Source organism: Nanorana parkeri, unplaced genomic scaffold (genome assembly GCF_000935625.1).
Source record: "Nanorana parkeri isolate BGI_ZX_2015 unplaced genomic scaffold, ASM93562v1 scaffold156, whole genome shotgun sequence".
NCBI lineage: Eukaryota > Metazoa > Chordata > Amphibia > Anura > Dicroglossidae > Nanorana > Nanorana parkeri.
In genome coordinates, this window is record NW_017306424.1 from 1,260,660 (window position 1) to 1,276,399 (window position 15,740).

At 39.3% G+C, this 15,740-nt stretch overlaps 1 protein-coding gene across 2 annotated transcripts in view; it reads left to right on the top strand.

Moving 5' to 3' along the window:
• The window catches only part of LOC108785343 (netrin-1-like), a 91,793-nt gene that overhangs the window by 51,452 nt on the left and 24,601 nt on the right, over nt 1-15,740 (top strand). Inside the window, exon 2 of one of the 2 annotated variants that reach the window (XM_018554395.1) lies at nt 3,135-3,212. The exons of the other annotated variant lie outside the window; for it this stretch is intronic. The gene's annotated coding sequence lies outside the window, so the exon portion shown is untranslated. The remainder of the gene's footprint in view (nt 1-3,134; nt 3,213-15,740) is intronic. 2 annotated transcript variants of the gene reach the window in all.

The window sequence follows — 15,740 nt, forward strand, 5'->3', positions numbered from 1 at the left end:
TGTGTTGCAAAGTAGCCACCGCTCCAAGTTCGCTCCTGTGATGGACTACAATCTCATGTTTAGAGCCCATTCACACCAGATGCAGTGCTTTCTGGCCCGATTATAGGCCAGAATGCACTGCCTCGCATTGCGGCCGACTAATTTTTTTGTGGGGCAGGAGGGGGCGTGGCGGGCCATTGAAGTGAATGGCACCGTAACAAAGCCCTCTGGCCGAAATGCGATCAGCTGCACGGCATCACAAGGCACATTATTTCTGCGTTCCGGTGCAATCAGAATTGTGCTCGCAGCATGAAATGTAAACAAGTGAAATAAAATGTTTAAATATTATTTCAATAAATATAAAATTAAAGACAATTTAAAAAGATATTAAGAAAATATTTTTAAATAAAAAAACAGAAGGGTGTCCCCCTCCCAAACTATACCTTTAGATCCTTTAGGTCTGGTAGGAATTTTAGAAGGGACCCCAAGTTAAAATAAAAAATGTGTGTGGGGTTCCCCCATAAAGCCAGGCCAGGCCCTTAAGGTCTGGTAGGAATTTTAAGGAGAAAGCCCACCCCCAAAAATGGGGAAAAAAAGACATGGGGTCCACCCCTAAAATTCCATACCAGACTCTTGATCCAAGCACAGGCCTGTCAGGGCAGGAAAGGGGGGGGGGCGAGTGAGCACCCCCCCTTCCCTGCCATACCAGGCCACATGCCCTCGGCACTGGCAACCTTGGAAAAGCACCATGTCCCGTGCCAAAGGGGACAAGGGCCTCTTCCCCACAAGCCTTGGTCAGTTGTGGGGGTGCAGGCAGGGGACTTATTCACTTTAGGCTACCCCTTTAATAAAGGGGGCATCCAGATGTGGCCCCCTCCTTGTGAATGAGTATGGGGTACTTGTGCCCCTACCAATTCACTAAAGGGCTAAATTAAAAGTTTTAAAATGAGGCCAGACTTTTGGAAAAAAAAAGGATTTTTGACAAGTCCTTTAAGAATAAAAGAAAACCCCAAAAAATTGATCCACCAACATAATCCTAAGGTCAATCAGGAGGTCCAGCGTTGTCCACGATGATGACGACTCGACGAAATGTAAAAAAAATAATAATAAAAAAACTACGCCCGCCGACCCGTCCGCACGCGACGAACTCCCGCCGCAGAATGAAGAATGAAGACAGATACCAGCAAAATATAAACAATTGGGCAGAGCTAGCGATGACATCAGCACTAGCTCCACCCAACTGTTTACTTTTGGTCAGCACCTGCCAGAGTCTTCTAGCAGGTCCCAGGCAAAACAAAAGCAACTGGGCAGAGCCGACCATGAAGTTACGGCCGTTTCTGCCCAATTGTTGTTGTTTAATGACAGATCAGTGTCCCCAGGTCGTTTATGGATGCTGATGTGTCATTACAGCACAACAACGGGGCGGATCCAGCCGTTACATCTCTGTTGGCTCCGCCCAGCTGTTGTCATGTAATGACAGCCCAGCCTGTATAGCAGCTCTTTGGTTAGACAGAAGCGAAGGGCTCCAGCAGCCAAAGCGAGCTGAAGGATCAGCCGAAGCTATGGCTAGATCCTTCGGGTCCTTCGTGAATAACACCCTTAGTGTTTAACGATTCTCATCTCCTTTAGTAAATCATATCTCTCTACTTTGAATTGTTTCTGAAATAAAGACACATGTTTTACTTGGGGGGAGTGATTTAATGTCTTGTTACATGTTTTTACATTTAAATATATAAATATTACTCACCTGTAGAGTTTCAGCTAATTATGATTTTACATCATTTGTAATGATTAATAAATACATTTTATTAGAAAATGTTCTTGAAATATATGTAATTGATTAGTTTGCACAAAACAATGCAGCCTGAAAGCCATGAAAGTAAATACATCAACTTATTCCAAGAACATATGTATACCATTCTTTGTTTTTTTTTGAAAGCTTATATATTGTTATGACTTTTATCTGTCACTCACAGTTTCTCAACAGGGGTAACATTTTCCTTGTCTTTTCCAGTTAATTAAGGATAATTCAAGGGGATTTTTAGATTAGCTGTGTTTAGCGCTGAAGATAATGTGTTAGCAAAACAAGTTGTCCAGTTACAGGGAAGTTAAGAAAACTTTAGACCTACTTCACGAAAGCCAATATTGTAGAGCAAAGTGTTTTAAATTATACACTATTTAAAATAAAAATAACGTTTTCCTTTCCATTGTAATTCTTTCTGTGCATACTGTAACACAATATATGCTCAGAACATTTGCATGATGGTGGATTCATGCAAAACATTACTGTTAATTATAAAAGCATAGATTTTTAAATTTAAAATCAAGTATTAAATAATTATTAACAACATAAATTAATAAAACATTTATATAGCTTTTCTAACTCTAATACATCCACAAACATTTAAATTACACTTTTGAAAAAAAAAACATTATTTTTAATTAAGCAGTGTCTGGTAAAACCGGATTACACCTGATGATCATTGTGTGTTCATATCTACTCAGTTCATGCATTGTTTTTCTAATTATATTTATTTATTAGTTGAAAGTAAAATACTATAAAGACATAGATGCTCTAAGTACATCTATCTATTATTTTAGAATGGCTAGGATGACATATTTATGGAAAATTGAGAAATGTTATGTGTTGTTCACTTGGCTTAAGTTAGATCATTTATACAAATTCCTAATCCACTCGGCAAGAAAAGGTCACTAGGCGTCTTGGGGTCATCCCCTTTTAACATACCATTTCACCCTCCTAAAAACTAATTCCTCTATCAACACATCTTAAACAGCAGTCCTTATTCTCCCCGACCATCCATCACAACATTAGTTATACAGTGTCCTTGTAGCCGTTCTCTTATGTTCCTTTTGCTTTATTTATGACTTATCTGCTCATCCTTTTCTATTCCATCATAACTGGCACCAGCTAATTCCTACCACCTACACTGCTAAGAGAGGTAAACAACTGAGCCCAAGCAATGTGACATATGGCACTAAAGCACTGTAAATTTTATACATATACAGACATATGTATTGCAGGTTTGGACAGTTTTAAATTTCCTTTAAGGACACCTGCACAATTGCAGCAGTAAAGTATAGCTATAGTAATTTTTTTCTCTTTTTGTGTTTATTTTCTCGGTCATAAATTCAAGAGGAAAATGTAATCTCTATGCAACTTGGCACATCTGTTGTACGTCCGCATCCAACTGTGTCCCAGTAGATTCAGGAAGGTTGGTTAAATGGTTTTCACAATACTCAGACATACAAAATGTGTTGAAATGGTTTTTATAAGATTCTATAAGAAGTTTTTATATCTTCTATGTTTTATTTCTTTTATATTACTTTGAATTGCCTTGTTTCAATTTTAAAGTAAACCAATAACATACATGTAAGGTATACATTTAACTTATTTTATGCATGGTATTTACCTTTAAAAGCCATGTTTGTGTTGACTTCTAAAAGTCTAATAGCATACTAGCATCTGTCAATCAAGTGTCAAGTGGAGGTGAGAGGAGGGGTGGATGAGTTTCACAAGCACATAGAGGAATTAGACATTCCCAGAAGAGGAGAGGGCTATATAGCATGCAAGGAAGGATTGACTTTTGCTGGAGTAGTAATGCTTTTAAACAAGTTTAACCACCTCCTGTCCACCGAGCATTCAGAAACGGTCGGACGGGAGCCTTCTGGATGTGGTGGGCGTCCTTCGTGCGGGAAACCGCCAGAATTTGAAAACAGCCAGCGAGGGCTGTTTCCATAAAAGCGGTCCGGCATCTGTAAAGATGCCCGATCCCTTGTCTGACGCATCTCTCTGTGGGCCCCCTCCTTACCTCTCCTCGCCGTCCCCACGATCCCGGGCATACAATCCGGGATGGGTGTTGTGGCTCTGTGCACTGAGAACAGAGGGAGATTAGTACACGATCTCCCTCCGCTCTCCTCCCCGGTCTCTGAATGCATGAAGTGATGTCACTCAGGTACAGAAGGCGGGGAGAAGCTGATGAAGCAGATCTTTGCTTCATCAACTTCACTGGGTAGTCCCTAGGTGACATTAGGGGTCTTAGAGACCCCTGATGTCTCCATAAAGGGGACCTGTCACTGTAATTTGATATCACATAGGGGGATCCTCATCCCTCTATGTGATAACAATAAAGTTAAGTGTTAAAAAAAGTTTTAAAAAAATTGGTCACAAAATAAATCAGATTTACACACAAAATAAAAACCACAAGATTTTTTAAAAGTCCCCCACTCCCACATAGATGCGCAAAAATGCGTTAGGTGCGCCTACACGCAAAAATGACGATTGCGCCAATTACACAACACATATTGCCGTGAACGTCATAGGGTGTGAGCAATAATTTTAGGACCATCAATCACTGTTAACACTATACTGATGAGCATTAAAAACTTTTAAAGCATCGCCTATGGCCAATTTTGGGTGTGGTAGCTTTTTGCAATTTCGCGGGCGTGCACAATTTTAAGGCTCGACATGTTTGGTGTCTATTTACCCGACGTGACCCCGTCTTTTGTATTTTACCCAAAAATTGGGTAATAATAAATGTTTCCTAACATAATAGAGGTAAAATCGTTTTAAAAAAAAACATTTTGCTGCTTTTTTCGTTATATAGTAAAAAATTAAAAACCCCAGTAGTGATTAAATACTACCAAAAGAAAGCTCTATCTGTTCCCAAAAAATGGTATCAAATGTATTTCATTACAGCGTTGCATGACAGAATAAATGTCAGTCAAAGTACCGCAGCACTGAATACTAAAAAATGGCCTGGTCAGGAAAGGGGGTGTAAACACCCCAGTCAGCAAGTGGTTGAAGGCACATTGCAAGCAAAAAAAAATTGAAAATAAGAAACATGTAAACATTTAAATTATGAATTCTATTTTATATGATCATAGATGTTGAGTGGTTTGCAAAAAGAAAAAAACAACTGAGTATTCATGATTCCCTTATTATCTGGCTACAGGTCCTTTTGGAATCAGTAATCAGTTTCTTTATCTCTCCTATATTATATACTGGCCAAATGTAAATTCATGGGGTCTTTTCTGGGACCAGGAATAGGGTAGAGTCTGGCCACAGGTCATGAACATGGATTTTAGCAGTACTTAGTGGAGTGGGGGCTGGTGTATGCAAATGAGTAGCAGTTTACATGATACCCTTGTCAGAATCTCTCATAAATTATAGGTGGAGGAAACTGTGAATCAGTTTAAACTATACGTTTAAATGTTTCATTTAAAAACACTTTGTATCGGGGAAAGTATGGGGGCTGCCATTGTTGACCTAATTTTAAAGAAGCAAAATACTTTAAGTCAAAGACCCAGAATAAGCATGGTGTACACAAGCATCCGAAAAGTGTCAGAATTCTTTATTTCTAGACTTGTTCTAACTCAAAAAGCCAAAACATCAGCATCATGGAACCTGTATTTTAAAATAGAGAGGCCAGCAGTGGAAGCCTATATAATTCTCTCATGACAGCTGTAGGTTAAACATATATACATATCAGGGTTGATTTACTAGAGGCAAACAGGCCGGTCACTTTGCAAAGGAATTAGCCCTTTCAAGTAAATTTCCTTTAGCTCAGTGAATGTGGTGAACATATACTTTGCAAAGAATACCCAATCACAAGCACAGAAATTTTTAAAAAAACATAGTATTTTTGCTTGCACAAGATTGTATGATAGAAGTCAGCAGAGCTTCACCTCATTCATCAGCTAAGGGGAATTTCTTCTATTTGTCTTTAGTAAATCAACCCCATCGTGTCTTACTAGCTATCAGCATGTTTTTGGTCTTATTCCATCACCGAAAGTGCTGCATTTGTTTCTACAAATCTTGTTTAAAACTTGGTGTGGACTTAGGATTTATGATCCTTATAATAGTGTCTTAAACTCTGATGCAAGCTTCAGGTTAGGCATGTCAAAGGAGGTGCCCTCATTTAAAAGTTTTTATAAAGGTTTAGTGGAATTTAACAACAAAGCTATTGCTAGAATTTTGGTATAACGTATGTTATTACTACATCTGTTACTAATTCTAAACAAATAAAAATCACACTTTTAATTGGGCCTGAAAGGAATTTATATCCATATTTTTGTAACCATTTTTCAAGGGTTGTGAATAATTTGCAAGTTATTATTTTACATTTTGCAATACTGAATACTTATCCATACAAAAATATGCAGTAACATTAGTTTTAGCTTTTGCAGTGAAAACATTCTAAATCGGTCACTTAGCTAGAAACAGGTGTGCATTTTAGAAATGAATGTCTTTTGCAGTCTCAAATAAATATCTCGTGCTCACCGAACCATAGAGAGGATTCACAGGATTCACAGCACACTCTGAACCGGACTGTCAGGATCAACAGAGTAAGACGCACATGGTGGTGTTCTCTTTGAAGAGTAGGAGAGCTTGTATTATGTGAAACAAATTAGGCATTGGAACAGGATTTGAGAATTAAGAAGGAGGAGGAAGAGGGAGAGCATGTGGCAGCACACCAGCCCAAATATTTTAAATGACCTGAAGCAGCACTTGATTTATGTGTTTTCCTCATGTATCGGATAGGTCATCCCTAAGGGATAAGGAGAATCTACAGCTGGGCTTTCAAAATGTATAATCTATTTTATTAAACTTTTTTCTAGTCAATAGTTTTAAAATCAAATTTATGTTTTTTGCATTGTGTTCTAGAAATTAAATAGACGTAGCTGATGTGATTGACATAATGAAGGCAATAATGTCTCATATCTTTAAATGACATTTGTTTCACTTGAATTCAGGTCATCGTCAACTCGTAAATTATACTTACTAGTCAATGAAAAAATGTATTTGCTTAAAAACACATTTACTTGGACATAATATGAGGAATATTTGATAATAAAAGCAGAATGGGGCTTTTAAGTAGATGTAAGCCTTAACTTTTTGCTAAATCACTGTGTATTACAAATATTGCCATGCTATTTTTTTATCTTTTGTTACAAAATACAGTTTTTACTTTTTTCCATCCTTTTCTGCATTTCGATGCTGCCGATTTCGTCCAGCACTTGGAGTCACACTCCTGTCTACATGCACTGTTTCCAGCAGCAGCTGCATGGCAATGGTCAGAGCACGATTTCTGACTGTAACAACATTGGAACAGAGATTGTGCAATATGCATCTGTACAGTGTCCACTGAAATTGAATGTCAAAAGGTTACAATGCAAACTCTCAACTAGGTGGCAGGGAGAAAGCATTGTCCCCCCACAACAGCAGGTGCGTGAGCAAGAACTTTCATGGCAGGATTAACATGCATCATTTTATTGAAAGGTGGATTTAAAAGACTGAAAATTACTTTTAAAATAAAATTATTTATTACAGATTCTTTAGTGCCATCAATTTACACGGTCACATCAGTCCCTGCCTTTAAGGAGCTTACAATCTAATGCCACTATCTTACATACAGTATATATAGGGCCAGTTTAGATAGGAGCCAACAAACCTTCCAGGATGTTTTAGAATATTGGGGGAAACCCACACAAGCACAGGGAGAACATGCAAACTTCTTACAGATAGTGTCCTGACCAAGATTTGAACCAGGGACCTCCAGTGCTGCAAGGCAGAAGTACTAACCACTACACCACTGTGCTGCCCATTTTTCATGTTATTGAGTAGAAGAGACTGCAGTAAGTGAGCTTATGTAACGCCCTGTGTCAGTGGCGGCTTCCTTGCGTTCCACTGTGGAACGCGGAAGCCGCTCGAGGTTACTCGTGACGCGGTGGCTGCGTTCCACGCTGGAACGCGGAAGTCGTGCAGTACGAACCGTGGCTCCTCCCATCGCCCAGGCACTATTTAAGAGCGTCAGAGAGGCAACATGGCATTCCGAAATTGAGGTCAGAACGCCTGTTGCCTCCTGAACCTGCTACCTGTACCAAACAAAGCCTTGGACCTGCTGCCACTCCGATGTGCATTGGATGCCCACTGCTCTGCAACTCATCGCTGCAACAACCTGGACACTAACCGCAAGTACTGCTCCGATTGGAGCTTAGCTCACTGCAATACAAATCCTCATTGTTGCATGGACTGTCAGTGTTAGGTGGTAACCGCATCCTGGGATCCTTTTAGCAACCAGATACTATATAGTTTGTGCCTTTTTGTCAGTATTCAGGTTATGAAGTAGATAACCATTGTCTGATACTGTTCCTTTTTGCTTTGGCTGTGATGACTCAAACTCGCCATTCAGATTGCGAGTGACGCCTGAGACTCAACCCTGAGTAGCCTTTTTGCATAATACCCCTCCGCAGTTGTGATCCCCATCAAGTGTAATTCACGTGAGCCTGACAGCTTACAGCTACTTTAAAAGACACCATCACTGAGCGTACTTTGCTATAAGGTCAATTGTTTTTTTGTCAGAACTGCAGGTTTTAACCGCTTCAGGACCCCCACTTTGTAAAAAAACGGCGTGTCCTAAAGCAGATATACCAAGAGTAGCCGTGTTCTTGCTATCATTTTAAACAGCAGGCAATTGCTGTTTAAATAAAAGCAATCCGACGGATGTACAGCAGTAGGATCGCTTGTACATTGTGCCCACCCCCTTGCACCGGCTTCCCTCGGCTCCGCTGTCTCCCGTGTGTGGCTGTCTCCCATGCGGGCCTCCCCTGACTAATCAGAGAGGGATCAGCAGGCTCCCAGCCACTGATCTCTCCTCCAATCACTGGAGGATGTGTATTACACCACTTCCGGTGCCACTATGTACATTCTCCGGCTAGGAGAAGAAATTGGGGAAGCAGATCTCTGCTCCCTCAGCTTATTGGGGGTCCCTAGGTGACCCATAATGTCTCCATAAAGAGGACATGTCACATTATATTTGCTATTACATTACATAGGGGGGGTTTCTTAGCCCCTTATGTGATAGCAATAAAGTTGAGTGTAAAAAAAAAAGTTATAAAATGAAAGTAACATAAAAAACTAAATTTTTAAAGTCCACCACCCCCCCACGTGCACACACATATAGCGCAAACACACGTCGGTTGCTCCTAGCTGCAAAAATGAAAATTGTGCCACGCGTTACATATCGTCACGAACGTTGGAGTAAGAGCAATACTTCTAGGTCCATCACTGTTAACACTAAACTATTTTATATTTTTCTATTTTTGTAAGTTCTTTCTTATGCTTATGTAGAAAAACGCATAACATATAAAAAAAATTAATTCTTATACTACCTGTTCACTGCATTTCATTGCAGAGCACATAAAAAAAAAGTACTCCCTGCACATTTTTAGGTCTAGAGGACAATGCATGAGCAAAGAAAAGCAATTCAGTGTGCTGTAAGATGCCCATGTAAAATAAGTAAAAACACACAATTACTGCAAAGGCATAGGTTTAAATGTACTCTAATCCATACAGTTGGTTACTATGATTTGATTACCATCTAAAGGTGTTTGCTGAAGCTAGACTTCACCCTAAACTGCACTCAGTTGTGTATAGCCATTTCATATTTAAAACATATTATTTTGTCTGGCAATACACAAATCTCTAATCAACACTGTGGTCTCCCTTTAAAACATTTGGGCTAATTGCTCAACTCTTCAACCTTTATTGTCCCATTCCAGTGACTAATCTTTATGACCACACAAACCAATATACCTCTAAAATACAAGTGATTGCATTGAATGTGTAATACAATGTAAACGGTCTATGTAACCTTTCTCCAAATCCAGGCCGTATACACAATCATGCATTCTCCACTGACCAATGTTGCATTATAGCATGCAGACCCACCTACAACAGTACACCACAGGATCAAAGTAATTTAGGGTCTGCAAAATTACAATGAATACATTATTGATAATAATCAAACACTAATTCCAGTGGAAAACAATGCTGTTGTTGATTCCTAGCATTGTTATAATATGACTGCACACTGTCAAATCAGACTCATAATAATGCAAACAAAAATCTGCAATATCATCATGCATTCTTCTCTCTCCCTTAGATATTTTATACAATAAATGCACAATTATGTTCATCAGAATGCATTTGCTTCATAATTCCTTTAATTAGGTTAATTTCAGGTAAAATTCAGGTTTCATAAAATGTGCATACAGGGTTGGGCTGAGTAGTAGACAGAAGAAGCGGCTGCCTTAGGCACCACTGCAGGGGAGCGGATGGCCAAAAAGGTGCAGGATCTATGTTGCTAAATTAGTTAATAGGTCATGGAGGTGCACTTTGGTCTTTTTACTTAGGGTGCTAAATTACCTTGGCCTGGCACTGTGTTTTTATAGCAAACATTGTAGGGGCCTACTACTTACGGTCTATTGATGGTAGTAGTTCATGGGAGACTGCTGCCAGAATCAATATAGATATGTCAGCCTGGAAATTTCCAATCAGTGACTCAATCATCTAAACTAAAGGAGTTTAGAATCTTCTCTAAAGGAGTTGTGTATATATTCCTTTCAATGATCGAATTATGTGAAAGGCAATTTCCTGTTCACTTGGAATACCCAACCATGTGCAGATGCTTTTCATATGATTGAGTAGCTGAAGTGAATGTTTACACAATCAGTGAATATTCTCAACCCCTTTAGTAAGCCCACTTTTCACTGTAGAAGGACAATGGGGGAAAAAGAAGATATTCTAAATTTAAAAGAACTAAGTTTTTTCTGAGAACTGTGGAAAATTCCCAAACTGAAGAGGTCTAGAAAGAAAACATCATGCAGAATATCTATTGCAGTCAAGCAGCTGGAAAGATAAGGTTAAACGGATAGCAATTGCAGCCCATACGCCTTTACAACTGGGTTAATTCTGTCCGTGCCTGCTCCGTGAAGACAAACTTTATGTCTGTCATCACATGCCCATTAAACCCCTATCTGTGTGTCACACAAAAAAATTCACCGCCAGATTCCGAACAAATTAATTGCAAAGCTGGGGACGGAGGGAAAAGCTGTCAGTGAAATGCTCCTGTTTTGTTTGTTGGTAAACTTTCTCAGGATGTGGCAAGATAATCCAACTTACATGATTAAAAGCGGAGCTGCTGCTACAAGATGTTCTTTCAGCACTTTACATTCAGAGGGAATACACGTCTCACTCCCTGGCAAATGAGCATGTCCTATGCTGGGACAATGAGCTCACAGTGCTGCTTACTGGCTAGAGATGAAAGTAAGATTTAAATAGAGTAATACTGTAGAAGAATATTAACTGCAATGTGTGCTCTTCTATTTATGTTTTGATTTTTTTTACATAAAAACTTTATTAATAAAACAAAATTGGAAATACAGAAATATAAAAAAAAATCTGTGTGCAGCAGGCATTATAGTAAAGGAATTTTCTGAGTTCCCCTATTTTCCTTATCTGCCATGGTAGCGCCATCAAAAATCAGATTCTCTTAGGTATGGAGCAAATGTAACCCTGCCACCTGACTTCCACAATTCTGTGCTCAGTGTCTGAATGGCCTCAACAGTCATTTTGGGAGAGGGGCAAGTCAAGTCTTATGCAAATAGCAACTTTTAGAGGGTTATTCACAAAGCTGCCAAGTGAATAACCAAGCCGAAGTGAAGTGAGCCGAATGCTGTTCTACTATTCACTTCTGGCTTGTATGGCTTATTTTAGCCGTCCATCGGCTAAAAATCAGCCGTACATTGGCTGCCTTCGGTCAGCCGAAGTGCAGAAGGACTGCTCGGTATCTCCGTGGTACCGAGCAGAATAGAAAATAAGTGCAAAGAATTTGAAAACAATTAATAAAAATATATATATTTTAAAGAAAAAAAACAAAAAAAAAAACAATTGGGCAGAGCCAGCAGTGACAGATAGCTCCACCCAACTGTTTCCTTTTGGACGACAATGAATAACAAGTGGGCAGAGACGGCCGGGACGTCACTACCGGCTCCGCCCAGTTGAAATTGTTTAATGACAGATCAGCATCCCCAGGTCATTTGGAGATGCTGATCTGTCATTACAACTGGGCAGAGTGAGCCGTGAGATCTCGGCTGGCTCTTCACAGCTGTCATTTGAGGGGCAAACAGCCGGTCTTCAGCAGGCTGCCCGCCCCGCTTCGGCTGTCACTTCGGCTCTGTCTAGCGCTGTAGCATATTCCTTCGGCTCGGCTGAGCCGCTCGGCTGGCTTCGGCTGCTGTACGTGTTATTGTGAATAGCCCGCACAGCAATATTTCGGTTCGACTGAACCAAAGGGCTCCATCAGCCGAAGAGAGCCAAAGCTACAGCTGTATCCTTTGGCTCAATAGTGAATAAATCCCTTAGAAAATCAGTGTTTGTATCAGATTTGTAGATCAACAGCAAAGTGTAGTTGGTGGTTAGTGTGCCTTCTAAACAGTCTATGGGGTCTAACTATAAACCATTCACAGGGCCGTTTACCCTGCAAATATCTTTGAACATTTGTCCTGTGCGTTCTTTAGATTTTTTTTGTATGTACTATTACATTATGGACTTGATGCCACCGAGTAGCATAGACAATAAATAGTGCATTCAAACATACATTGCCTTGTAAAGAAACAACTAAAGAATGTTCCTTTGTCATATATCCACACAGAACACATGTTCATAGATATTCGCATAGTGAAGGGCCCTGTGGATAGTTTATAAATAACCCCCCTAGTGTTAGATTATTTTAAATCTCTGTGCATAGTCTTCTAAAGCTATTTAGCTTTCTAAACAACATTTAGACTATTTAGAATTAAATGTTTTGCTTTATCTGTACTGTGGTGTGAAATTTACACAAATGAATAAGAAAATTTGAATAGCATGAACAAATTAGGAATATTGGGCAGTTAGAACTAGGTCAAGTTTCTCTACCTTATGCCTAGTCAAATCACAGTGACCTTTCTTGTAAACTCCCAGATCAAATGTCATTACTGTGTGGGCTGAAACAGGTTACATGATGGCGATTGGTTGTATGTCACATACTTTGGCACATTTTTGTACATTTAAAGTCATCATCTTCATCAACCATCTTTGCTTTTTAATTCATTGGCATAAAGGGTGATATCTTCAGATTTTTTGTAAATCAGATATAGTATTAAAGTACCTATAGACATAAGGTGATATTGATTGATATGGGTGAAAGAGCCATTACTATAGGTAGCTGCAGAAAGACCAACAGATCTTGGAGAGAAAGTAATTGGACGGGTTAGAAAACTTGTCCAATTATAGTTGATTCCTTTCAATAAGCCGGTACTGGGACTTCCAGCAGCCTGTCTTCTACTTGTACAAAGCAAAGAGATGAAAACACTCATTAGCCAAAGCTTGTAATTGATTTTCTTAAAGCAGTTGAGAATTTTTATTGCACAAATTGACAGGCAGGCAGTAAGGGAAGAACTTACAGTATATGTATCTTAAACATGATCATGAAAATATTGAAATAAATAAAGTAGATATGTAAAGTTTAAAGCCACATTTCTTTCTGTTACTTTAAATATCAACTGAGAGAGTGTTCATGCTGAAAATACTGGAATCTTGAGAATCGTATAGGAAATAGAAGATTATGTTGTTTACTGATAATGACCTCATTCAGAGATAGACCACTTTATCTTCAAGTTATCAGTGATTAATAATTAACGTACTCTTTTGAACTGCTGCCACATTAGATTAAGGTTGACAAGAGGTCTGTGTTTTATGAACAATAGAGACTTGGAGATTGGTTACTAGACAGGATCCCATCAAGGCATGGATGTCAGATAACATTATTGTGTCTAATGAGTTTGGAAGACTGCTCAATAAGAATTCTCACACTTACATTCCTTTAATATTTGGCCAGTAAATGTCACACCAGAATGTGAATATACACACTGTGCTTGCAAGACATGTGAAAAAGAAAAGTAAAGTAGTGTGAAGAAAAGTAGATAAACCAAAACAAAATAATGCTAAACAAAGCTTTCAGTTAGTACTTAAGTACTTAACAAATAATGCTCTTGGCATGTTTACTACTTTCCTTGGTAAATAAGTCATTGGCTACACACCAATAATGTTCTATATATCTTTCATCTATATACTTTAGTTAGCATGCAAACGTATGGGGCTACATTGCAATCAAAACACACATCACACAATTACACAGCCAGGTTTATTTAGTAGAGCAGTACAGATGGAACAGTATGGTAATCTATAGTAGCCAAGTAAGCTTGCATTTACTGAATTCATCTCCTTGTTTTGGGCTATAGAACTTTGCTTCACTGAATAAATCTGCTACTGCCACAGAGAGGTAAGTGTGGCATAAACGGAGACATCTCTTATACCCTGGAGCAGGTATGTTGTACTTATGGCCCCATTCATAATGCAGTAATATCCCTGACCACTACTTTAAAAAAAACATATAATATTTATAAATATGCATTACAGTTCATTCACTTCAGGTTTCGTTAAGCAGTGAAGCAAAAATTGCTTCACTGCGAAAGTGGTTCTTCTCAGTTAGAGCGGTTAGGGTTTGGAACTCTGCCACAGGCAGTGATTTTGGCAAATAGTGTGGAATCATTCAAGAATCTTTTGGACGATTTCCTGAGTGACCATAATGTACAGGGGTACAGGTACTCTTAAGAGTGAGATGACACAGGGACCCTTTACACACACACACACACACACACACACACACACACACACACACACACACTAGGTTGGACTTGATTGACTTATGTCTTTATTCAACCTCAAATACTATGTAACTATATGTAACTATGTAACTGAAAAAATATGCAAGGGGAGCCCAATCCGGAGACCTTTCAAAGTCATGTGACCTGCTGTCTTCCACTCACAGAATTCTCTATACTGCTTTAAGCATTGAGATAATAATGGGCTACTAAAGGCTCAATATAGCAACCTGCATTTTATAAATAGGCTGGAAATGCAGGCTGCAGTATTGAGTAAGACAATGAAGTATAACAGACAGCATATAGTAATATCCATTCACTGTTAAAAATGAGCCCCGTAGTATAATGTAAGGAAAGGTGAGTATAGGCTGCTGGGAAGATGGGGTAGTTAAAGCAGAACTGTGCAATGTAGGCTGCGCATACCAGTAAAACCAGGCTCTCTGATTTTTTTTCTGATTTTCTATCTGTCCTCCATTGAATTGGAACTTCTCCTCAGAGGGTGACAATCCTCTTCTTTCTTCTATAAAAGCACTGCAACATTGTCACCCTCTCTGCTTCACTAGCTGCTTAGATGCTGCCCTATTGAAAGCTCTATCTGTGAATAACCATGTCTAGCCTTACCCATGGCCCTTTAGACCGACATCACATTACTCCGTCTGCAGGAGATTAGAGAAATTATGTAAAAGCAATGCTCAGTCTCTTCCACCCCCTCCAGCACTGTCTAGCAGAGTGTATGAGAAATCCAGCTTCCCAGCTGCATGCACCCTTAAAAAAGTGAGGTCAATTACATTTCTTTCCTGGCATTTAACATGCCAACTTGCACTGGGAATGCCTGTTTATAACTCTGAGAGGCAGTCTGCTTATTCACTGATGCCCCCCAAAATTAACAGCTACAAAAAAGTTGCAAATACCCACATTTCCCTCAGCTTCCATACTGCATTTGGTGATATCGCCATCCTTCCAACAAAAGCCTGAGTGTTGCTGAGCACTCAAAAGCTCCAGGGAAGACACTCCAGTGCAGCAGCATGTTCTAAATAGATTTTGGAGATTCAGCAATTCCCGTATCTCACCAGGAACATATGGGGACATTACCCTTGGCTAGATGCCATGGGCAGAAGTCAGGGAAAAGGTACATGTATTACTTTCCCCCCTACAAGCTTTTTTAAAATTTTATTTTCCTACAGTGTTTTTGCATA